The 27893-nt window shown below is 31.2% G+C and overlaps 1 long non-coding RNA gene across 1 annotated transcript; it reads left to right on the top strand.

Annotated features, from left to right (window-relative positions):
- Nucleotides 1-7388: 7388 nt before the first annotated feature.
- LOC118042472 (uncharacterized) lies at nucleotides 7389-8650 on the top strand. Its single transcript, XR_012169010.1, has 2 exons — nucleotides 7389-7660; nucleotides 7804-8650. It is a non-coding gene; the product is annotated as an uncharacterized lncRNA (long non-coding RNA).
- The last annotated feature ends 19243 nt before the right edge of the window (nucleotides 8651-27893 follow it).

Genomic DNA, 27893 nt, shown 5'->3' with positions numbered 1-27893 from the left:
CCTTTTTGTACAATCTAAAATCTTCTCTCTCTCTCTCTCTCTCTCTCACACACACACACACACACACATATATATATTAGGCATGATCACGATTAAGAATATATTTGTTTTTGTATGTTGAAAATATTTTTTATAAACCAAAAAACACACGTCCTTTAACCATCGCTTGCATTGCAAGCTTGGTGACAAAATTCTCTCCCTTTTTGTATTTGTTGGTTATATTCTTTAGTTGCACAACACTTATTAGTGTACAGCTACAGCAAAACAGAATTTGTAGAAGAAGATTACTTTTATTGACCTCCAAATATTCTTTAAATAGAGTTAGAGTTTTACATGAAAACAAAAACAATTCAAAATTCAAAAATATTGCATAACTACTAATTAGATATGATCAGTGATTTATTCCTAAAATATTGGTCTTCAACAGAGATCTTTATTGACGAAATATAATTAACATGCAGCAGGACTGCTTCCTGGTCTCTGCAGCTTTCTAAGGCATTTAAACAATACTCCTCTTTGTTTTAATAGCAACAGATACCAAGCTTTCTTCGTAAATCTTCAAAACTTGCTTTTGGAAGGGCTTTTGTTAGAACATCTACAATCTGATCATTAGTTATGCAATATAGCAGAATAACTTCTTCTTCCTTCTGCGCTTCTCTTAGAAAATATAACTTAATTTTAAAATGCTTAGTTCTACCATGAAACACTGGATTGTTTGCAATAGAAATTGTAGCTTGATTGTCAACATAAATCTTTGTTGGTTCCAGTTGATTCATATGTAGATCATCAAGAATTTTCCTTATCCAAATAGCTTGATTGACAGCAGCAGTAGCTGCTGCATATTCAGCTTCAGCTGTGCTTTGAGCTATATTATCTTGCTTCTTTGAACACCAAGAAAACATACCTGATCCAAAGCTGAAACAGTAACTTGAAGTGCTCTTCATGTCGTCTACAGAACCTGCCCAGTCACTATCAGAGTATCCTTGCAACATAAGTTTATGAAGATGAGAGTACTTTATTCCATAGCTTAATGTACCTTTGATGTATCTTAGTATCCTTTTTGCAGCTTGTAGATGCATTTCACTTGCACAATGCATAAAATGTGACAGCAAGCTCACAACAAATGTAATGTCTGATCTTGTAGCTGTAAGATACACTAAACATCCAATTAAACTTCTGTACTGACCTTCATCAGCTTTGTCTGTTCCATCATTCTTGCTGAATTTTTCCTTCAAATTCATTGGTGTGCTTGTGCTCTTGCAACTTTCCATGCGAAATTTCTTCAGTATCTCTTTAGCATATTTCTATTGACATATAAAGATTCCTTCATCACTTTGTTTCACCTCCATTCCAAGGAAGTAAGACATCAACCCAAGATCTGTCATCTCAAATACATCAAGCATCTCTGCCTTGAATTCTTCAATTTGTGTCTTATTACTCCTTGTTACAAGTAAGTCATCAACATAAACAGATACAATAATTAAGTTTGCATCAACTCCTTTTACATACAAAGTTGCCTCACTTAAACTTTTAACAAAGCCAAGTTTATGTAGATGATCATCAATTCTACTATACCATGCTCTAGGAGCTTGTTTGAGGCCATACAAAGCCTTTTTTAACAGGTAGACCTTCTCCTCTTGTCCCTTGACTTCAAATCCTCTTGGTTGCTCTATGTAAATCTCCTCCTGCAGATGTCCATTTAGAAATGCAGATTTTACATCCAATTGATAAACTTTCCAATTCTTTTGTGCTACAACTGCAAGTAGTAATCTGATTGTGTCCAAACGTGCTACTGGTGCAAATGTTTCTGAAAAATCCACACCGAACACTTGAGCATAACCCTTCACAACTAATCTGGCTTTGTATTTGATTATAGAACCATCTGTATTTTGTTTAGTTCTATAAACCCATTTTACTCCTATGGCCTTCTTGTGTAAAGGCTTGTCCATCAGCACCCAAGTATCATTCTTTTCAATCATTCTAAGTTTCTCTTGCATTGCATCATTCCATTCATTCTTCTTTACTGCTTTTTCAAATTCTGCAGGTTCATAAATAGCAATATTGCTACTTTCATAAATTTCAGCTAAAGATCTTGTACCTCTTACTGGTTCATCGTCAATGTTGTCATCAAGAATCTCTAAGATTGGAGATTCTTGCTTCTCTGTTAATGATTCCAACTTTTCTTCTTGTTGCTCCCACTTCCATTGCTTATCTTCCATAAAGTTGACGTCTCTACTTACTAGAATTTTTCCATTTTGAGGTTGAAAAATTCTGTAAGCTTTTGATGGACTGCTGTATCCAATGAATACTCCTGGTTCTGATTTCTTATCCAACTTATCTCTTTTCACCTGTGGTATATGACTGAAACAAATACAATAAAAAATTTTCAAATGTTGCAGGTCTGGTTTGTATCCAAACCAAGCTTCAAAAGGAGTTTTTTTTTTTCTGCAAAGCTCTGGTTGGCATTCTGTTCAGTAGATACACTGAGGTATTTGCAGCTTCAGCCCATAATTTCTTTGGCAACTCTTTTTTGTGCAGCATACATCTAGCCATTTCCATGATACTCCTGTTTTTTCTTTCACTCACACCATTCTGTTGAGGTGTGTAAGGTGCAGTAAGTTGATGTTCAATTCTGGATTCATCACAGAATTGTTGGAACCTCCCACAGGTATACTCCTTTCCATTCTCTGATCTTAATGTTTGAATCCTGCACCCACTTTGATTTTCTACCAATGTTTTATATTTCCAGAACACATTAGCAATTTTTGATTTAAATTTAAGAAAGTAAATCCAACAGAACCTGGAATAGTCATCAATGAAGATGATATAATATTTGCTGCCATTCAGTGAAGCTGTACTTAGAGGACCTCCAACGTCTGTATGTATCAGCTGAAGTTTTCATGTTGCTCTCCAGGTTGTACGAGGGAAAGGTTTTTTGACCTACTTTCCATATTGACATGCTGCACAGTTTGTTGATCTGTTCTCCAGTTGTGGTACTCCTTTTACAAGAGTATGTGTTTGCATGTACATAGGCCCTGCATGATGAAAGTGTCCAACCCTTTTATGCCATAGTTCATCACTGCATATTTTTGTAAAAAACACACTCTGCTCCTTCTCTATAAGGTTTAAAGTAAAACCTTTTGATTTCATTTTTACCCTGAACACATTGTTGCCCAAGTTGTCTTTGATCAAACACCATTGATCTTCAAACATTACTTTGAACCCTTTTTCCATAAGCTGTCCAACATTAAGCAAGTTTTGATCAATGTCAGGCACGTATAAAACATCTAAAATATACTTCAAACCTGATAGACTATTTAAGACAACAGTTCGTTTGCCTTTGACATCAATATAATCTTCATTTCCAATTTTAACTTTGGAAATAGTTGTTCTGTCAAGTTCTTTGAACAAATCCTAATTGTTTGTCATGTGGTTTGTGCATCCACTATCAATCAACCAGGAATCATTCGAACTATTTCCTGTTGAAAAGCATGATGCAACAAACAATTGCTCCTCTTTAGGTTGTTGTGCAACAGGATTCACCTTTTCTTCAAGATGTTGTGTCCTGCAGATTCTTTCAACATGTCCAGTCTGTCCACACTTTCTACATTTGATATCTCGTCTCCACCAGCATTTGATCGGCTGATGATTTGTCTTTTTACAGTAGGTACATGGTGGAAATGTTTCCACCTTGTTTCTGTACGTTTGAACCTTTTTCTTCTTGATGAATCTCTTGTCTTTGCCTCCTCCTTGATATTGAGTTCTTGCTTGAAAAGCTCCCTGCATTGATTCTTCAAGTCTCATTGATCTTCTCTGTTCTTGTGCTTGCAGTGTATTTGTCAATTCTCCAAGAGAGATGTTGGTTAAGTCTTTTGACTCTTCTAATGAAGAGATCTTAGACTCATATTTTTCTGGCATAGTAACCAGTATTTTCTGCACAATTCTATCATCAAAAAATTCTTTTCCAAGCAATCTTACTTTGTTTATTATGCTTAGCAATTTGTCAGCATAATCTTTAATGTTTTCGATTTCCTTCATCTTCTGCATTTCAAATTCTCTAATTAAATTAAGAACTTGCATATTTTTTGTTTTTTCATTGCCTTGATATTCCTTTTTAAGATAATCCTAAATACCTTTTGCAGAATCCACATTCATGATTCTTGTGAATACTGTATTCGATACTGCAGCATATAAACAAGCTTTGGCCTTGGATTTTCTTGTCTTCTTCTCCTTGTAAATCTTTAGCTGGGCTATTGTTGGATTTCCAGGCAAGTCAGGAACAACATAGTTTTCTTCCACAGCTTCCCAGAGATCTAGAGCCTCCAGATGCACTGTCATTCTGATGGCCCATGTTTCATAGTTTTCACCATTGAAGATTGGTGGTGAACCATGTGAGATGATTGTTTCAGAATCCATTTTGTGTTTTTTGGTTGTGTTTGTGGTTTGATTTGGTTTTGTGTTTTTGTTTCTCTCAACTCACAAGTCCCTCAAGAAAAATCTATTGCTCTGATACCAATTTGTTGGTTATATTCTTTAGTTGCAGAACACTTATTAGTGTAAAGCTACAGCAAAACAGAATTTGTAAAAGAAGATTACTTTTATTGATCTCCGAATACTCTTTAAATAGAGTTAGAGTTTTACATGGAAACAAAAACAATTCAAAATTCAAAAATATTGCATAACTACTGATCAGATATGATTAGTGATTTATTCCTAAAATCTTGGGCTTCAGCAGAGATCTTTATTGACGAAATATAATCAACATGCAGCAGCACAACTTCCTGGTCTTCTGCAGCTTTCTAAGGCATTTAAACAATAGTATTATACACATTTCATATAACGATTTTCTTTAACCCCATACTTCCATTACGCTACTAGTTTCCAGTTTTTCTATCCAAATTAACACCCTTTCATAACAGAAAGTAACATGCCCACTTACAAATCCTTAACAAATGAACAACCTTTTCATCTACAAAACGTTTGACGTAACAATATTTCACATCTCCCCTTAAAACTTCTCGCTCTCTTCCCCATCACACAAAGTTTTATCTCTGTCCTCTCCATTACACCACCTCTTTGAACAACAATGGGCAATTGCTTTGCTTTGCACCAACTCACCAAGAGAAAGTCTTGCTCTCAATCAACCACAACCAGGCATGAAGATGTCTTAAGGGTCATGAAGACTAATGGAGAGATTTTGGATTATACGAGGTCTATATTCATCAAGGGCTATGGAAATAATGATCATCATTTTTTTCCCATATGGAACTTGGGCGGGCCTTTTAGAGTTGCTGGCGATCATTCTCCTACAATGGATAACACAAGTGGTTCAAAGAGAGTTAAAATGATTCTAACAAAGCAAGAGCTTCAAGAATTGCTATCCAAGAAGAAGATAGCAGTAGAAGAGATGTGCTTATTGGGCATGCGAAGTGTTGCTCTGTGTGGAGTCAACTCTTCATCAAGGTGGCAGCCAGGGCTTGAAACCATCCTTGAAGAAAGTGAGTAGTGTTTTGTTGAGTGGAGGAAATTAATAAAAGAAATTGATTCCTGTTTAAAGGTATGGTGGGAAAGAATGGAAAGTGAAGTCAATTTTCTTTTCAGCTGAAGAAAATGATGGGAATTAAACTGAATTTCAAACAAAATTAATTAGTCAAGAGAGACACAAAGTTGAGCAAGTTGACATTTATATTTCCTTGTTCGTATCACATTAGTAAGATAGAACTGTAGATTATTAGTTGCTTGACATGGAAATATGTGACTGATTTCCCAGCTCAAAAGGTGATTATGTGTGATAAACCCTACAATACTCTTTTTTTTTTTTTGTTGGTACTTCGATATTCAAAATATTTTTCAAAAAAATTATTATTTTTTTTTTTAAATAATTTTTTTTTAGTGTTTTTAGATTATTTTAATATATTAAAAATAAAAAATAAATTAAAAAAATAATAAAAATATTACTTCAATATATTTTTTAAACTTTAAAAAATAACTTAACTACTCCAAGAATACCAAACAAAATCTTTTTCTACCTCAATCACAGGCCAGAGGGACTTCTTTGTCTTTAATTGAAAGAGAGGGCCGCAGGAGTGAACCTTCTCTGTCCAAAAAGTTGAAAGATTTTCAGTATCTTTTATGCTTCAATCACGTCCTAGTTAGTGCTGTACAGTCTCTATCAATTCGTTAAGTTAAAACCATCTGTGTGAATGGTCTTCCTGTACATTCTTAGATGGCATTCAAAATCAAACAAAAGAAGAAAAAAAATAAAATGAGAGGTTTCAAATGATTTCTTGTGTAATTTTAAAAAAGAAAAGCTACTAAATTATATGATTAAACTAAAGTCAATAATTACTTTTTTTTTCCCGGAATTTTGTTAATGTGATTTAATTAAATTACTGTTATATGTTCTAAGGACATCCATGATTTTATCACATATTTTGTGCCTAAAATTATCCTTTATAAGGATTTTAGATATCAAGAAACTTAGGGAAGAACACTTGTTAAGGATTATTAATTATGCTTCTTAAACTCAAATTATGTATTAAATATATTGAAAAATGTATATTTAATGTTCTCTTATTTCGACTGACTCATGAGTGAACAAACAATTATTGAAATTTAAAATCCTAACCTTATGTTGAATGCTAATTTACCATATTAATCATTTAATAACAAGTGTTCCCGATACTACTTAGCTAAATCCCAGAAGAAAATATTTAAGAATTCTTCAATTACAAACTCGAGAATTTCTAAAATAATTAATGGAAGAGTGAAGCTCTTTCGAGTTTCGACTTTCCTGGATTTCAGTAGTGTTCCACTTATATGTCTTTGTTTCTTTTTATTTTTTTTACCAGACACTTATATTTTCCTTCAATTCGAATCTCTTTTTGGTCTTATGTGAATACACTAAATTCCACTAAATTGAACAGAAAATAGAATTTGAAGACACCATCCTAATGTCCTGGGGAAAGTGGCTGAAAGTGCTTTGCTCGCTATTCCAAAAGGACCCCCCACCTCACTGTTTGTGTGAGAGTGTGTGCGTGCCTATATGTACAAAAAGAATTCCTTGTTTTTCTTGAAGATCACTGAACTGTCCCTTGAATCTGGCCTGGGATCGATACATCTCAGGCGATGATGGATGTCCCTTGTTGAAGGTGATGCATCCCTTCACTTTGGTGAAAAAAATCTCTCTTATGGGACCAAGTTTTGATAAAGAGAAAGTACAAAAGATGTAGTTCCCTTGGCTTTCCTCCATTGACCCTTTATGAATGTTGACTGAAATCTTTAATGCGATTACTATTATATATTCTCTCCGGCTACAAGGGCCCCCCCTCTTGGATCAAAAGGAAATTGTCACATTGCTAGTAATGTGAACATGGCATGCAATCCATCATACCAAAAACTTAATAAAAATCATTTCTTTCCGTGTATGAACGTTTGGTTGAACTGTAAATTACACGTCAATAAATTTCTAATAGTAATGCCGGTGATGGTGGTCACATTTTCTCCTTTTTTTTCAATCTGTTCTTTTTGTTTCTTTAGTGGGATTGACTGGGGAACTCCCAAAGAATAATCCTACCGACGGTTGTCTTTCTCTTTTTCTTCACACTTTCCCTCCTTCAGGCTTCAATTCCCACCACCAAGCTAGAGCTATAAGAGAAGGGTCATGTTTTCTGTCAACTATCTTTTCTTGTTCAAATAGAATAATTTTTTTTCCTTTTTTTTTCGTTAAACCATAGAAGTTTCACTCACCTTGAAACTAAATCCATTTCGAAAAGCTATTTGTTCTTCTTCTTGTTTTTTTAGGCATGGGAAATTGTATATTTGGAGGCCTAGGAGTGGCAGAAGGAGTGATTAAGGTGATAACATCTAATGGTGGAATCTTAGAGTTTACCACACCAATAACAACAGGAACCATCACCAACGAGTTTCCAGGCCATGCTATTTTTCCAAGCCATGATCTTTTTTGGAGACCACTTTCTCTACAAGAAGAGCTTCATGGAGGTCAGTCTTACTATTTACTCCCACTCAACAACTCAAAAATTGGTGGCCAAATAGTGAGAGAAGGTCATGTTAGATCAAAAAGTACACCAGCTGCTGCTGCTGCTACATCAAATATTGTTGCACCTTACAGGATGTCCTTAGATTATCAGGGCATGTTAAAGAGGTCATACACTGAAGTTTTCTCTAGGTACAGCAGCAAAAATAATTACAACAAAAGTAATGATGGGTTTTGGAAAGTGAAGCTTGTGATTAGTCCAGAGCAGCTAGTAGAGATTTTGTCCCAAGAGGCTAGCACTGAAGAGTTAATTGAGAATGTGAGAGCTGTAGCCAAATGTGGAAATGGGTTCTCATCATCAGCATCTTCTGTTGACTTTTCAGATTCTTGGAGTCTCTCTAGCAGCAGGACTGCTACTTGCAAGAAAGATAGTTTAGTTGATATTTAGTGTGAATCATTAATACAGTGTGCTTGAAATCTCTCTCTAATGTTATAATTAAGTTTTTAGTCTCAGAAAAGATTAGCATATTCTGTCCATATATATATATATATATGTATGTATGTATATATATATATATGTATGTATGTTGCCATTTTCCACTGATTATTACAGTGTAGATTCTCAAGAAAAATATTAAACAAGTCTTTGCCAAACATGATTACTCACGTATGAAAAATCTGAAATCTTGTTGACATGTTGCCAAACATCTTTGCCAAACATGTTGACATACTGGCAGTTTGGTTGAATATTGTAGAATCAAGCAACCAGAAATCTTACTGAAAATATGTGATTTGAAAAGAGAAGTGGGATTCTGGGTCTAGTGGGCTGAATATGAGCTTCCAAGTTAGATCTCTTGGGCTCTTGCTGATGCTGGTGGTGCCCATAAATGGCTGAACCACTTTGTTTGCAGGAGTTTGGAACTACCAGACCAGGGAGTCAGGGGACAATGGCAATTTCTTGGGGTCTTGGAACAGCCCAAAATAGAATTCTTTTTATTTTGGATTTATAGTAACTACAAATATAATTAGAAAAAAAACTAAAAGGCATCGATGGTTTCTACATGAATCCACATGTTTTTTTATTTTATTTGTAGTCATCAAATTTTTTTTTTCTCCTCAATTGATCTTTTTTGTGGTCAAATTAGTATCCAATTCCTTATAATTTGCTAAGAAAGGGCCAAATTGATCAAGGATGATAGGTAATCATAGGTGGTGCAAAATATTTACTTTGATCCTCATAATTTTTAAATGATTAATTTTTGATCCCTTAAAATTTTAAAAATTCAATTTTAGTTCAAAAATTTATTTTTCTTATATTTCAATTCTTGGTTTGATAGATAAGAGAGAGACAATTTCCCAATTTCGATGGTAGAAAGAAAAAATTATTGGTTGACATAGTTTTCAGCCACGAAAAAAGTATGATCTTGGTGTCAATAAATTCTATTCAATAAGAACTAGAGTGTCCTCTGGCATTCCCACCATTTGAAAGAGTAGATTTGAGCTTGAAAATATTTTTTGAATTTAAATTACCAATAGATTCCATGATCTAAATTTGCAGGTTCAACAAGTTATGTCGTGCAAAACCTGAATTGATCGAATAAGTCACCGTTTTTATATTTTTAAAAAAAAAAATTATATCATTTTTTAAATTTATATTTAAACTTAGATAATATTTTTTTTAATCATTCAATTTATTTTTAAACTTGTATAATTATTTTTAATCTTGACATACCGTCAATTCAGGAATAAACCTGATATGGGCAGTGGTCTAGACCTATCAGTCAACATGAAACGAAGCCTTCTTTGAGGATGGATCTGGTTCTGAAAGCTAGAGCAGTGATAAACGCTGAATCTTGCAAAAAATAGGCTTCCATCACGGGTTAAATCCGTGTGTTTGTGCTCCCTTTTCACAATGGGCCTAGAATTGTTAAACGCAGACCACACCACCTTTTTTTCTTCCTTTTTCTCTTACTAGGACTCAAAACTCTGGGTTATCTCATAAAAAAAAAAAAAAAACTATCCCACTTATCAATTATCTTTTGTCAAAAAGCTTGGATTCGAAGTCTTAACGTTTAGGTCATTTCTTAGGACATCTTGAATTCTTTCTTCTGATCTTAGTTTCAATATGAGATAAGTGTGTGACGAGGAGGATCTATTCATATTTATCTTAAAAAAAACCAATTAGAACATCAAGTCTTTGAATTAAATTATAGTTATAAGACTCGACTTAGTTAAAAAAAACAATTATTTTTCCTTCATCTAATTGCTTGGATCAAACCTTGTATTAATTCGCCAGGTCGGATCATATATTATAACTATGATTACATACTCATATACACGACACCACAAACACCCAAATCTTGAAACGAGCCATGAAAGTAAATATCAAGCCGAGAAGGGATAGCTTACAAGAAATATGGACTTCAAGTTCTTGTGTCTGATCAAATTCATCTCCCTAGTATATGTTCTAGATTTTGTAGGCGTGTATTTAACTCGATCGACTTCTGATCGATGAATATGAACAAAATCATTTGATCAAAATGACAAATTTGAGGGTGGATTTTGTTATCAGTAGATGGTGATGTATGTGGTCATCATTTTCATAACTAAAAACAAAAACCTGCTGTATGTGCTTGTTTCTAGTCAACCATATACCAACAACCCTTTGATAATACTCAAAAAACCTCTGAATTTAACCATCAAAATCTAATTTCTTATTTTGAATTGAAGGAACATCATGACAAAAACTTAAGAACATGTCCCAGGTCAAGCCAGAACCCTAGTTCAATGGTATCAATCACATTCAAATACGTTGTTACAGAGGTAAAGTGGAATTTTACAGCATGATTTGATATCATATTCCTATAAGAAGAGCAAAAGCAAATAAAAAAAAATAAAAAAAATAAGCAATGAAGACACTTGCATCTTGGTAAAGAAAATATTACCTCTTTTTCAACGTCACTGCCCTGTCATGGGACCAACAAAATTATTTACTTGGAATCTTGTGGGTGCAATTAATTAACCAACATGTTTACTTCAATGTCAACAATTTTAGCTCAGCAATACTTCTCAGAAGTAAGTAGCTATGTAACCACTAGGCATGCAGCAGACCTACTAATAGATAACACTAGCATGAATTTCAGTGTATCAATATATCTTAAGTTTCGAATCTAACATAAATAGAATAAAATTTATTATATGCGTATAAAAATCGTAGTATTTTCTGTTTAATATATGATTGGTTTACACACACACACTTTTTTTTTATATAAAAAAGTTATTATTTCAATTCATCAAAAACAAAAATATTCATGAAAGCCATGATCCAATTGAAAGAAAAGACAAACTCATGATGATTTAAAGACTATTACTCCATAAGCAACGGGATTATATATTTATATATATAGTTCACGAGCTTGGCTTTTTAAGCACTTTTTTTTTTTTTTTTTTATCAATCACAAGGCTATTGAAATTTCTGTGTCCCATACGCAAAATTCATTGCTTCAAAAACCTTTCAATAGGAATGCCACCTGCAAAACGCACGTTCCACATTAAGAGAAATTTAATTAAACGTTATGCATGTGGCCACAATAATCAATTTCTTCCCCATATCACTAGACGGTACAAATTGATATTATTTCACAGATTCTCTTTAGAGGAATGAAAAGAAATCACAGGGGAGAAATTCGGTGAATATATGGCCGCTAGCTAGCTAGCTAGTACTCTATTAATTAATCAAATTATTCTTTCACGAAAAGACTTGGTAATCTTAATTTCTTATATATTTGGTGGTGAAAAGAGGAACCCAATGAAAGCTACTTCTCAAGAAAAGTACCCGTGAAATATGACAAAAGTTAAATTTTTTCAACAAAAAAAATCAATCATATTCGAAAATGGAGATGATTGCCTTAAAGTAAGAAATCTAGCAGCTTCATGACATGGATTTTTGCTCACGAACAGGCATACACATTTATCTTGCTCTTCTAGATACGTATATCAGCAAGTTGAAATGGCATTGTCAGTCAGTAATCTTGAGGATATGGTTTTCTTCATGAGAAATGTACACAAAATTAACAAGTTTAACATGTTCATATATATATATATATATATCAAAACCTTAATTTGATATTTTAATAATTACGACATGGATAGCTTTAGTCCCAATGTAGTGTTTTTCTTTCAATAATTAAGAAAATTATGAGTCACCTCTCGCATAGTAAGGTGACAGTTATTGTTTCTAGCTCTCAAATTGACAAGGTGCTCTTGTATTCAAGCTACTTTAATTCAAGATCGTGATTAACGATTGGAAACATGCTTTTCAAATTTATTTATCTATTTTTCTGTGAAGCTAAAAAAATGTACCATGCATGTAGTCTTACTAGAAACAGAAAAAATACAACCAACATTTATTTAAACAATTAATGGTAGGTGGCGCATTGAAGATTTGAAACAACCCCAGCCACACAATTATCTATGAACTTAGAAATTCATTTTTTGTTGATTTATCAGGATGGACCATGCATGTAGGCTTTAATTTTCCTTAACAAAATGTTTATTATTTTTCTTATATTGGAATTAGTTACCTACAAAATCCCCTAGTTATCTTAAATTTAAATTTATGTATTAAAGAGTTTATATAAAATTATTTTTGTAATTTGATCTCTCAACTTAAATTCTTGAATTAAACTAATCATTTTATAATAGAATCATGACTAAACGGTTATGAATTTTAATCACTTCATCTTTATTTTTTTAATTAAAATTTAAAATTATATAAAATTTCAAGTCTAAAAACTTTTACTTAAAATTATTTATCAAACAATAATATAAAATTAAGTATTATTAAAACTTTACCTTCCAACTTAAATTTTTGAATTTAGATATATTTTAACACTTCTATTAATTCTAAATTTTTTTCAAATGGTGTGATCATTTTTGTTCCGGAATGCATATTAGTTTTATATACATTAAATCAATAGATCTTTGATCAAGTAATAAGACAAATGAATCACAAGATGACAAAGCTAGCTGTCCCCTTGTATTATGTATCTCACTATGTAGGATTTGAGGGCATATTCAGAGGCTTTGCCTATGTATTTTTATAGTATGTCGAATGGAAAGGAGTTATTTTCAACTAAACAACACTCACATGTCCGGTGAACTTCCTAATTAAAATCATATATAATATTAATAATACTAACCTATAGGCAATGCAATCATGTTCACAAAGAGAGTTAATGTTCATAATAATTAACTTATCCTTTAATATATAATCTCTTTTAAGATGTCTAACAAGTTCTCCACAACAAGTTGGGTTTTTTTTTTTTTTTTTTAATTTCTATGCAAAAAAATGAATATGCAATTGTTTACAATACTTTTTTTTTATAATCACAAATCGAAAACCTATGCATATATTTAATTAATTTAATAATTTAATGAAATAAATAAAAATAATTTGTTATAATATATGCAAAAATAAAAAAAATTATTGATGATAATTAAAAACTAAATTGAGAAATTAAGAAATAGATGTATATTAAGATATATGATCTCGTAACTTGGATAATGAACTCAGTTTTGTTTAATAAATTTATTTATTCAGAATCAACATTTTATTAAATCAAATAATAAAAAAAAACACAAAAGAAAGTGAGTTGGATTAATCTACATTTTTTTAATGCAAAAATAATAATAATTTAGGCATAGTTATGTGTTTCCTAAGAGAAAAAACCTTATCATGAATTCAAAATCTAACACATATTAACAACGTTTTTTTTTCTTATAACATTATTGAGAGGCAACAAATTATATCAACTGAGTAAATCGGATTTAATCAGTTAAATCTACCACTTGAGTCACAATATCTAGATAAACATATAAAAAATAAATCAAAATAAATTATAGTGCTTCAATTTTCAACTTAATGTTGAAGAAAATAGTTGAAAATTAAAAAAAAAATACTTGAATTAAATCAGGTTAACTTACCAAACTAGTACTCTAGGTATGCATCCTATTGGATCTAACTTCTCTTTATTTTTTAAATGATTTATTTATTTAATTATATGCCAACCTCGTGGGTGATATCTTATTATATATTAAACAATATTTGTTTCAAAAATAAAATAAAATTGGAGTGACGTGTGAGACTAAAATAGAAAGCAAACTTATTTTTTTTTTTTTTTAAAGAATCAATAACATAAGGAGTTTTTTTTTTTTTTTTTTAAGAGACTTTTTTTAAAAAACAAAGGATAAAATGATATTATTTTTTTTAAGTTAAAAGGTCAAGAATACATTAAATAAAATAAAATAAAAAAACAAATAGGCCAACAATATGGACCTACCTATATTCTTGACTTATAAAAAAGGCTCGCGGCTAAGTCTTTTTTTCCTCCAATAATAGAGGCCAAGCAACACGTTATTCACCATTCTTAATATTGCAACACGTTATTCACCATTCTTAATATTATTTTTTTATATTACAGGGAGGATGATGTGTTCTACAACCTTTTATTTTAAAAATCCAACGTAGATGGTGTGTCGTCTATTGACCTAATTTCTAGCGATCATAGTTGATAAAAATACAGGCCTCGAGTTTTTTTTTCCCTTCAAAACTTAATTCTCAATTCATTTTTAATCAAAAATACTTATACAATTAAAGGACTGGAAGTTTATAATTTAAAAAATAGAAGGACAAAGTGAAATTTTTTATACAATTTCAAAACTACCACCTCTTTACTCAACCTTTTTCATTCTAGTCCCATTTCTTTGAATCTTGCCATTTTTCAAAAAATTGGCCTTCAATTTTTCCATAAAATGATGAAATCACCTACAAAAAGTTTGATGAACAAAATTTTCTAAATAAGAAGAAGAATTCACATAGTGAGTCAACAATAAAATATTTTTTGGTCCACAATACAAAAATCCATACAGTTTGTGCTGACTTTTAGAGTTCTTATAATTTGAAAATTTGATTTATATATATATATATTAGCAATACTTAAATATATTCATTAGGATTTATAATTAAGCAAGGAGATAAACAAGAGAGCCTTCTTGTCAAGTTCGCTTTCGTCTTCACTCAGGGACCCTATATTATCTTCTCACGGAAACAAATCATTGAATAATAATTACCTGATGATCATGGCCCCTTCTATAAAGCTGCTTTATCAAGCCATGGCTTAGGAGAACTGTACTTCTCTTCTTTAATAATAGAAGCTTCATCAATTAAGTCGGTGGGTGTTGATGTTAAATCATCTTCTTCAATCAAGCTCTCTAGCTGGCAAGCTGGGGCCTTACAGTGCCCTTGCCTGCGACACCTCCGAGTATCATTAATTATCAATGGAAATTGACGAGAAAAATAAAACTGCCTTTATGTTCCTTTCTTCAATGTCAAAGGGACATTCCCCCTCGATTATCCCAAGATGTTTTTCACACCACCAACGTTAACCTCCACGATCCCAGCTTAAGACCTCAACCCTCACTTACTATTAATTAATGATGAGTTGTCGTGTAATTAGTACAAATATAGCTAGCTTCTACCACACAAGGAGGAGGAGGACTCTAGTCATGCAGGGAGCCGGCCCTAGTTTTTAAGAATTGGCAGCCAGACTCTAGACTTCTTAATAATTAGTCATCTTCTTTATAAAAAATAAAAATGTTTCCTTTCGAACCATTTAATAGCTGATTTTTTGATCGAGAAAAAAAACCGTTTTGATCCTTGGGATTTAACAAAATTAATTTATTTGATTATAAGGTCGTTTCAAGAAAACAAAAGAAAAATAGATAGATATAACGAATGAGAATTCAGCAATATAATTACATCATTCTTATGTTATATGTTCATGAAAACTTATGTGAAACTAATATTTTGCAAAAAATAGCTTTTTTTTTTGGGCAAAGGAGATAATAATTATCTTTCAACTACCGCCCAATTTCAATTGGGTCCCCAAACAAACAAAAATGTCCATTTGGATCACTCATCTATTGGACATTACAAGTTAACCCTCTTATTAAAATATTTACCTTCGAAATCATAGAAAACGAGGAACTATTTGTCTTAAAAGAACGTTTTGCTTTCATAAATATTAATGGTGGTGGGCAATTGTATAATGTTTGATAGATGAAGGATCCAATGTGGATTGTTTTTGTTTGGGGACCAAGTTGGGAATAACGTGAAAATCGAAGACAAATATTTCCTTTTCCCATTTATTTATTTTTATTTTTATTTTTATTTTTTGTAGCTCGTAAGGAACAATCCAATGTGTAAAATTTAATGTCTTATATTCCAAATCTCGTACAAGATGAAGTGAAATTCAGTGATGAAGGAGATCATCAACTCTGCATTAATGGTAAATCAAATACACATGTATAGTTTTTTTTTTTTTTTTTTTTATAATTATAATTAGATGGTTGAGTTCAATTTTTTTTTCTTAAGAAAAGTGAATCCCAATTAGGTTGCATGCAAAACGATAGGATATAAGATTTACAAAACTAATTACTTAATTATCAATGATTAATGGAGAAGATCAGAGTTTAATGAAGTGCTATCAAATTAATTAATAACTCCAAAGAAGAGAATGGGAAAACAATAAGATTGCATTTTTTCTGCAAGATTTGATTCTCTCTTTTTATAAATCATGCTCTTTTCACTATTGTCAGATTCTGATTTATCATGAAATTAAACTATAAGGCCCACGTCTATTTTATTTTTTATGCATATTTTTGCTTTATTTTTTCTATGACAGGGCTACATCATTACCTACCTAGTTGTCTAGTATAGTTTTAATGTATGTTTGATAATGTGATTTAACTTGTTTTTTAAAGTATATTTTCAATTATATTTTTGTCTGAAAAACGTAATAAATTAATATTTTTAAGTATTTTTTTTATGATTATAATGGGTTGATGTAAAAAATAAAAGTGAAAATTTGTAAATTTTTTTTAATGTATTTTTAATTAAATTAAAAAAATCTTTGTATTGCATTACCAAACACACATGTGGAAACCACGTTTCTAAAAAAATTAATTTTTTATTTAAAATTAATTTTTTAATGTTTTTAAATCATTTTAATATGCTAATGTTAAAAATAATTTTTTTTAAATGAAAAAAAATATTTTAATATATTTTCGAGCAAAAAATATTTTTAAAAGCACATGTCAAAATACTCTAAAACAACCCATAAATTAGATGAATTTGTGTTTTTTGTCAGCTTATATTATCATCCCTTTTTTTTTTTTTTGAAAAAACACTATAATCCTTTGACTCCATACAAGCCACTTGAATTCACAAGGTTCAAATGCTCTCGAAATCCTATAAAATTATCCATGGCAGATCTCATCATGACTAACAAGTGCTCTCGAAAGAAGACAAAAATGGCAGACTACAAAGCTTATGCTAAAATTGGAATCGGGTGAATTAAGAAAATTTGGGAAGTTTAAAAAAATTTCAAGAATAAAACCGCAATTCGAAATGGGGAATGCCATTTTGGAAGCTTTACAGTTGAATGGATGATTTTAGTACTGTAGACTATAATCAGAGTCCCCCCCCCTCTTCTTCTTCTTCTTCTCTTCTTTCTCTACTCAATGCTTGTCCAAGTTGATTAACTAGAAAGGAATTCCTTACAACTCTATCTGACACTTTCATGGTGAGATATCCACAAAGTATGAAGGAATTTAGGCTTATTGCTCTTTGTAATGTATTTTATAAATTAATATCTAAAGTCCTAGCTAATGTATTTTATAATGATAATGATTGCATTTGAGACCATTCATTTCATGAAAAGCTTCAATCAAGATAATTAGAGGTTGGTAGCTTTGAAGATAGATATTAGTAAGGCATATGATTAGATTCATTCAAATTAATTGCATACTATTATGTTAAAGTGATGATTTGCGGCTGATTGAGTGGACTTAATAATGTTATGTTTCGCTACACCAAGATATTTTTTGTGTTTTAATGGTAGTGAAGTTGGTCTTTATATAAGCATACAAGGGGCTGCGTCAAGGGATCCTTTCTTGGTTGCAATGTTGCTAAAGGTGCTCTATCAATTTCGCACTTACTCTTCGCATATGATAGCTTTTTCTTTTTTCAAGGCCACGACTTAAGAGAGTTGTGTTGTGAAAGAATTGTTGCATCAATATGATCTAATTTGTAGGTAGTTTGTCAATTTCCAGAAATCAGGAATCTATTTTAGCATGATAGTTAATGAGCCATGCAAGTAGCTTTGTTTGCTCCTTTAAACCATGGAAAATACTTGGATTTTTCTTTTTTAATTGAACGTAATAAATGTTCAAAGTTTGCTTACATGAGAAATTGAATATGAAAAAAAGTTCATAGGTAGAGAGATAGATTGCTAACTAAGGCTCATAGCCCTAGCTTTGTTTGATGAAGCATCCATAGCTTATAGAAAGTTATCAAGAGAGGTAGTAAATGATGGGTTGGTAGGGGCAATAATGTTAAAGTTTGGTTCAATGAATGGTTAATAGATGATGTAAATAGATTTATTGAGACACCAATAATAGAAAGGCTGTAATCTTTACATGTTTGTAATCTTATTTTGGATACTGGTTTTGATTGGGATCTACAAATAATCAATTCACTATTTCAAACAAGGGATGCAGTTGTTATATAGGCTATTCCTTTATCCTACAGAAATGTTGATGATAAGCTTATTTAGTACTTTAATAAGAAAGGGATTTTTAGTGTGAAGTTGGCCTACAAGGTGGCCATTGAAGTTGAGGTTTTTGATTTGAGAGAAGTAGTACTAGAGGCATGGACGAAACTTTGGAATCTTAGGATACCATCTAAGATCAAGTATTTTATTTGGAGACTATGTCATGATTGTTTTCCCACTAAATCTAGGCTGTTACAAAAAGAAGTCGAGGTTCATGATTGTTGTATTTTATGTATATACAGTAGGCGAAACAATAGAGCACCTATTTCTTAATTGTAACTTTGTTGTTGATGTTTGGTATGAGGTTGGTATGGATGATATCAAATTTGGTAATCATGAAAATAACCACTTGTTATTTGGTTTAGTTCAACTATTAGATGATGAGTAGTTGTCCAAATTGTTTGTTTCTATGTGGGTGATTTAAAGCTAGGGGAATGTGCGGATTTGGAATGGATCTTTCCAACAATGGTTGAAGCATTAAGGCTTAAAGGTGTCCTAAAGTTCTTGATCTCTAGAGGTATGTATAAAGTGGGTATATAATTGGATGCAAATATTGTTGTTGATGGAGTGACTAGTTTGCGTGCTAATGTTTATGAACTTGGTGTTGTGTTTAAGGATTTTAGAAATTTATTACAAAGGGGATTAAATTTCAGTCTCAGTCATGTTTTCTAAAAATGCTAATGAAGCAGCTCATGTTTTTTCAAGATATGCTGCTATTGTTTTATGATATATCTATTGTAGCTAACCTTTAGTTTTATTATATCAATTACTTTCTATTGAAGTTAAAATGAAGCTTTTTTTGAAAAAAAAAAAAAAAAAAGATTGGTGAAAGGAGTTTCTTAAAGAATCACAAAAGGGTAAATTCTAAATATATAAAAAGAGTGGAGTGATAAGATGGATCAAAGCAATTATTCTATAATATCCAAGCACATGGTAATTAAGATGCCAAGTTTACTCACTATATTATCTTGTTAAGAAACTAATTTCAATTTTAAACCATTAAGCATGTCTTATTAAGAAAAAACTAAAATAAAAAGCATTTTAATCCTGTCAAATATTGTACTTTTAAACTTATTTGCTATGTGAATTGGAATAGTGAACTGTTGATTTTGTTTGGCTTCACTATTAGAGATGGTAAGGTCCTTTCATATTTTTTCATGGTAAAACTACCAATTTACTTTTAAATGAAAAAAATATATTGAATAGGTATTCAAAGATTTTTTATACTTTTACATTTTAAAGCACAATAAAATGATTATATTATTTTTAAAATAAAAAACTTTAACTAGTATTTAAGGGCTTTATTTGTCTTTTTTTTTATTTATTATCAAGTTGAATAGGAAACTTTTGTAATTGAATAAATATAAACATTATTTTAAAAAGTGGCTAACATGTGTATGACATATGTTAGCGCGTGGGTTGAAGTCGCGTCATTAGGATGGCGGCGGTCTAGTGGCCAAATGGTGGCATTCAAGATGACATTTGAATTATTTCGGCGACCACTTCATTTCTGGGCAATGCGTTTAGCATACATACCTCAAATTTAGTGTTGACAACCTTTTATTTTTCTTCTTTGCTCTCTCCTCCTTGATTTTCATGCCTAAACTTAAATTTTCAAAAAGTCCTTCAATTTGTTTTTCCTTAAGATTTAGTTCATGTTCTTTTGATTACTATTTTTTTTTATTTGAAATGATTTATAATTTTTTTTTATCAATTTAATCCTCTAATTCTTTTCTATGTTGGATTTGGTCTTCATTCGTTTGATTACTATTTGTTTTGTTTTCAATTGTTTTCTTATTTGAATTTACTTTTCAATTTAATCCATCAACATTTTATTTTATTTTATTTTATTTTTCTATCAAATTTGATTTTTATTATTTTTATTGCTATTTGTTTTATTTTGACAGTTTTTTTATTAAAATATTTTTTTCGATTTCATTATTCAATATTAAATTTGTTGAGAATTGAGCTTTCTAGTTCAATGTGAGTCAAGGATTTCACAGGTTGCAGGTTTTGAAAATTAACCAAATTTTAAGAGATTCGCCTAAATTTTCTTTTTTGGTTTCTTTTCCTTTCTTTATACTCATATTTTTTTTTCAATTTTATTCTTCAAAGTTTATTTATTTATTTATTAAATTTCATCTTTAATTCTTTTATAAATCTTCAACTTGGTTCTAGATTTAATCCAACCCGATATCAATTAATACCCAATCAAGGCCTAACCAAGAAGAGTATAAGGGAAGGAAAATGAAAGACACAAATTGTCCAACTGAGTTAATTCATTATGGCTTTATCCATTGCTTGGGTTATAGATTTCGCGTGTTAACTTGTGCTAGTACAATATGTTGTTGTCTTTTCATTTTATTTTCTTAAATATTTTTTTATGATCTAATCCTTTAACAGTCTATTATCTCATATTTAACTTGGGACTAGGTTGAGGTCAAAATAAAAGCGGCGTGAATTCCTTTTTAATTAGATGACCCTCTAAACAGGATGACCAGTTCGCTCTTGGCTATAAGGTCAAATAAGTCACACAAATATCTTTGTACCTTTTAACATGGTTGATTAATCTAATCTAATATACCGCTCAAGTTTTTTATCCTTATATTAAATATTATATCAAATGAACAAAAAAAACAATAGCGCTCATATTTTTTAATGCAATAATTGGCTTTTCATTCAGCATGCAATGAAGCACTAGCACCAGGCCTTGTTAAGAGACTAATTCCCATTTTGAATGTATTATATTTATGTTCTATGATTATAGTTTTTATTTTCATTAGGATAAAAGTATTTTTTACCAACTTTTTTATATCAGAATCAAAATTTTTTTAGTCAAGTTTTATTAGACAATTTATCCAAGATTAGCGTGTTATTAAAAAAATTCTTTCTCATATCCAAAGTAACGTTTTCCTTCAATAAACATATTATTTATAGCTTGTATAATTTAATTATATGAGTTCCCAAATACATATATTTCATCACAAGTTACACCAAGACCTTTTTTCGACAAAAGAAATGTTTCTTTACATAGCGTCTCATGCAAACTTAAGAATCTTATACCTAATTCGTACCATGCACATTCGGGAGTACTCTTGTATACGTTCTTTACTTTATTTGACATTCTTGCACCATCTGTGTCTTTTTCTAGAATTCAATTGGAGGGTGTTCGTCACAGCCCACGTCATTTGAAAAGCGATGCATTTATTTTCAACATGGGTTAGTTTTAAAGTAATATTAGAGAAATGGAAGGTAAATTCAAGTTTATATATATATAGAGGTTTTTCCCCCCAACTACAACCAACCACAACAGCATACAAGGTGGTGACAGGGGGAGTGGAGGATAAAAGAGGTGGTTGTGCCGTCAATTGCTGGCCAGAATCATGATTAGGGGTGGAATTTGGAGGAGTAACGATCATGATTAGAAATGAGAAGCACAAGGACCTTCTAACAGAATATTTTTGATGTAGTGCTAGCTAGTGTAGTGGCACCGTTATCTGAGAGATAGAGAGATCGATGCCCATTAATCTTAGCTCATAATCACCTCTGATATATATATATATATATATATATATATATATATATATATATATATATATATATATATATATATATATATATATATTGTATATTGTGTTAGGAGGTGGCTAAAGTGCTGGGGAATAGAATAAGAAGTGTTTTAGTCTCTTTGCTTACTCAATTCATGCCATCATCAACGGTAATATTTATAAGGGAATATATGAAAATAAATGGATTAATATTGTTCTTGTAACCTAACTAGTTAGTTAAACGTGGGATTGACTTGACTTCAATTATTTAACACAAGTGATCACGTCATCGAGCCCCACTTTATATCCTTTTTACTTTGATTTTTTAGAGAGGTTCTCTTGATTAGATTATTGTTAAATTAGTGCTTATATATCATATGCTATGCACAAACCATTTTTAAGTTTTTTTCTCTTGTTATTTTTAATTTAAACCTGAAATGGTATACTAGCTAAGAAAATTTTAAAGTTTGATGAAAAAACTTAACTACAAAAACTTTAGGTGAAATAATAAAATTTATGCTTATTGTGGTTTCAAAACGTGATATGTAAAGAAATCATGATTGAAAAACTCAATATTAAATAAAATATCATGTTTATAAAATATGACTTTTTTATAAAATATAATATGTGTGTTTGAAATTATGGTAGTGGTGGCGGTTTAGAGTACTTTTTACTAAAAAATGTATCAAAGTAAAATTTTTTATTTATTAAAAATTATTTTTGACATCATCATATTAAAACGATCCAAAAGTATAAAAGAAATTTCATTTTAAGAAAAATAAAAATTCAAATTTTGAGTTAAGTTATATAATATTTAAATCATGAGTTCATCACATATTAAAATTATATTATTTCATTAATATTTTTAATTTACTGTGCTAATTTTTAAAAAAGAATCTGAAACTGCTGGGTAGCTCAGAGGAGTAAGATAAGTTGTTGAAATATCGTTGTTCAAATTTCTACATTCAAAGGTCACTAGCCAGATCTATGGCTTTCATTTTAATTGACATTTGAGCCAAACCAGCAATGTACTTGTCTAGAATTATCTGACCTGCAACGATATAAACCTAAATTTCTGGCCATCAAAATATAAACACGCAAAGTGACTTTGACTATATTGTACCATCAATTGTGTTGGCGCAAAATTTTTATTTAAATAGATAAGTTATATAATATTTATAGTGTATTATCCTGTTTAGTTTTGCTCTTTAATTAAAATGTTTGGCCCAGTTCACCTTGACTGTAAAAAAATACAATAAGAAACATTTCTTGAAGGTCAAGTCGAGGCCTAGAATAAAATTATTAATCCTTTGATTTTAACAATATTTTGATTTATCTTAATTTTCTTGGTAAAATAATTGATATGCTCAATACTTGTAAACAATCTCCTTTTTAGAGTTTTGAAATTCTTCGATGATTACATCAATATCATATGAAAAAAAATATATATTCTTTTAGAAGAAAACCTTAGAAATAGATATATATCATTTGTAGAGGAGAAAAATTAAACCTGCTTCGAGGAGATTACCTTGGTTCATTTTTATAGCTCTTGAGGTCTCCTCCATTTTATGGAAGGGAAAAAAGTTTTACATATCCGCCCAATATTCTTGTCTTGTCAAGATAAAGTATCTTTAACTCATTAGAGTAAAATATTCTTAACTCATTAGAGTAAAATATCTCTGACTGTGCATCTGACGGTTCACCAAACCCACACATACATGGGCTTAGTGCTTGGCTGAGCCCAAAGAAGGTGGACGTGGCAGTTCACTAGACCCATACATGTTTAGGCTTAGCGGTTGGTTGAACCTAGGGATGGTGGGTCTAGCGATTCGCTAGACCAACACATATCTGGGCCCAGTGCTTGGCTGAGCTTATGGATGGTGGGTCTAGCGGTTTATTAGACCTACACATATCTGGCCTCAACACTTGGTTGAGTCTAGAGCTTATCACTCTAAAATTTATTCATTAGTTCAGAAGGGAGGACTAAAAGAAAAAAGATTTAATCCATCAATAGCCCCCTAAAGCTTTGTGTATTATATTCAAAGATTTTGAAAATCTCCTGCCATCAATAGATGAGAGCTGTTTTACCTTCTCTAAAAGATTTTGCATGTCCCATATAGGACTTTTGGGATCTTTATGCTTAGGTGGCTTGTCTTTACTAGGAGAAGGTGTCCCTTGAGAAACAAAAGGGCGGCTTGCATTAAATACGGTAATTGAGTGAACTTCTCGAGATCTGTGCTAATTGTTGTTACCTATTTTGGACTTCCATATAAAAAAATCAGAAAAAAGAAAGGAAAAGAAAATACAAAAGAATTGAAAGTTTTTAAAAAGAAAAAAAAATATATTGGTGAGAAGAATATACCAAAACACCCAAGAAATTGTTGAAAACCGATTGAAAAAGATTAAAATATACAAGATTGGAAAATTTGACATTGTATTTTCGACTGATGAAGGCCCTATTGGCAAAGAAAAATTTAATTGGATGAAGACAATTCAAAATTAGATGTTTAAGGACTTAATTGGAATTTTTCAAGGTCTAATTGATTTTATTGTGGGCTTGATTTCAAGAAGAATTGATTTTTTGAAGACGATTTAGGCTTTAATTGGAAGAAATTAAAGTTTGAAGTCGAATTGGAATTTTTAAGAGTTAAGTTGGTCAAGTCAGGGGCTTAATTGCATAAATATTAAAGTTTGATGGGCAATTTGGAACTTGATTGAAGAAATCCAAAACCAAAGACCAAATTAAAAAATGTGCGTGAATGTAAGGGCTGAAATTGACTAAATCAAGGGCCAAATTAAAGAAATTGAAAGTTTGTTGGTCAGTTGAGGTTCAAAATGCACCAATTCAGAACTAAGGACTAAAATGAAAATAACAATTAACTTTGAAATTGACAATTGAGTTTGGTTAGGGTGAAATTGCATGAAATTAAAAGTCTAGAGGCAATTACAAGTACAATTAAAAGCAATTGGAAGAACATGGACTCAATTGAAATTTCCTAAATCCCAAATTAAGAAACCTAAACGATGTGTTGTTCGAACTTACTTTATGAAGAGAAGGTGAATGAAATGTCATTCGTCAGCTTGTACCTTTATTTTCATAGTTTTGACTGATCGAGTTGGCAACTTTAAATGCATGAATATAGAGTTATAGACCTCCAAGTTGAGCAAGGTTGAATTCAAATAAAAGGTGTGCACCCCCTCCACCAGCTTTAGATGGTCTCAGGCGACGATGACATAATTTCTTTAACTAGGCATCGGAAGTAGGCAACTCAGTTAGCCTCAATGGTGTAACTATCATGCAAAAACTAAGTTTGTTTTCTTGTGTTCACACATAAAAGCCCTTTAATGAGTTCTTATCAAGGGTTTATAACACTTCCCTCAAGACCATGAGATCAAAAATGGATTCTAGACCTCTTAAAATCCTAGCAAAACCTTATAAATACCCTCATTCAGATCAAGAAAAAGGGAGTTGAAAAACTTTCCAAAGAAAAGAAAAGAAAAGAGAGAAAGTAGCTATTCTAGGTATATCATTTGATCCACAAGCAAGCCATTGTGGCTTGCTTAAGGTGTTTTTTTATTTGTTTGTATTTTATATTTATTTTTACAAGTAAAAAAAAAAAGACTTTTGAAAGAGCATGCTTTAGAAGCTGAAATGCCATTTTGTGGGCTTGATAGAGGTTGCTTTGGCTGTATAGTTTTGGGTTTTATAGGTATGTTTTTCATGTTCTTGGGAAGAACATTACATTAGACTCTTGATTCAAACAATGTTTCATCTATTTCTTTGCATAAATACCTTCTTTATGCATGATTAGTAGATAATCTAGAGTTTATTTGCATCAATAAGATGTTTTTTATAGGTTTTAATTATAGGGTTTTGGTTTTGAACCGAAACTCATTTTGACAAAAATCATGATATTTTAATGATAATCGAAGTGAATGGATGCTAGATTATTGATCCTTATATGATTTCCAACATGTATGTGCCTTCATTTTGACCAAATCTGGTCTGTTTTGGAACCCATGTTGCTGGGTTCATGTTCGATATTCTTGATGTTCTAGGTGTTCTTCATCTTTTTTTATATGTTTGATCTGTTTTGTTCAATAATATTTGAGTTTTGTTTTTGTGCTTTTAGGTGTTTAATATGTTTTTGGGTTTCAGTTATGTTTTTTGGTTGTTTTTAAATCAAACCAAAATTTTTTGTTTGGTTTATGGTTGAACCAAAAATTCCAGGTCCACTTGGTCGGGTCGGGTCAAAATATTTGGTCAAAGGGTTTAATACCTGTCTTGTTTGCCACTTTTTTGGATTTAAGGGTATGTTTAACAAACATCCCTTTAGTCTTTTTTTGATAGTTTTATTAGGAAGAAAAATAAGTTTTTGCCAAACAAAGTTGAAAAAATAATAAACAAATAAAAATATATATTTTTTTGCTTTCATATGGCTAAAAATCCTAAAGTATTTAAGCAATTATTTTAATTGGGTATAAATTCATATGTTGGGAAAGTGTATGTATGGAAGTTTAGAAACTTTGATGTGTAGATATTTATGGAACTAAATAAAATTATGTGTTAAGTTGCATCGTAATGCATACAAAACAAGAAATGAAACTATTAAAAAACAAGCACATGAATTTGTATTAAATTATATTCTTACAATGTTTTACATGTTTGATTTTGAGTGTGATTAAGGTAGGGTTGATTATTTTTGTGTATGAATACAAGAAATGAGAATTAAATTTTGTGAATCAGAAATGGGAACATTGATAAAAGCTTTTACGACAATGTTCCTGTTGCCTCAACTTGTTGTGTTACTAGCTAAGAAAGCGGTTGCTGGGACCTCTACCAGAGTTAGCGCTAAGAGTTCAATAACTTTTTTTTTTTTTCTGACATGGTCTGGGCTATAATCCATTCAATTTTCTAACCTTGAAGGATGAGGAGAGGTAATTCATCGAGGCTATGGTTGGCCTCGAGAAGGCTAGGCCCTAAGGGACTCTCATGAGGAGTTCCAACAATTTTTTAGGGGTTTAATAGCTTTGATTGAGATTAAAGGGCATAACATTTTACTAGCCATGTCCAACTTGTAATTCTTCAATATTTCAAAAGGAATGTGAGTGGATTTCAACCCGGCCTTTCATCCAACCCTAACCCCTGATTCACAGATGTATTCTTAGTCAATGCCGCTGCAGCTCTACAAGGAAAGTATCTAGTAGAGAAGCCTGTGCTGAATTTTTAGATCTGTTGTATACATGTATTCTTCTTTCATGTACATTATTTCTTTTATAATATAACTCTTTTACCTCTATATTTCTTTCCACGAGCTTCGAATCTTTGTATAGAGTTTTTGTGTGGGTCGATTGCCCATACTTAAAAAATCATTTTTGTGTCTAATGCCTATACTTAGAAGATAATTTTTGAGTCCAACGCCTATACTTGGAAGATCATTTCGGCAAGTTGGTGATGACAATTAAAGGTTTTAATGTTTCCAATGGAATCACCGATGGAATGGGATTTCCAACATATTGAGAATTAATGCTCTTACTGATTGAAGTACATGTTTTTACAGGTTTCCCAATGAAATCACCGACGGAATGAGAATTCCAACACGCTGGTAATTAATGCTTTTTTGATCGAGGTACACATTTCTTACTGTTAATTATTTAGTATTTGACTGACGAAAT

The sequence above is a fragment of the Populus alba genome, chromosome 1 (genome assembly GCF_005239225.2).
Source record: "Populus alba chromosome 1, ASM523922v2, whole genome shotgun sequence".
Classification (NCBI taxonomy): Eukaryota; Viridiplantae; Streptophyta; class Magnoliopsida; order Malpighiales; family Salicaceae; genus Populus; species Populus alba.
The sequence above is the reverse complement of the archived record's forward strand: the minus strand, read 5'-3'. Positions and strand labels throughout refer to the sequence as shown.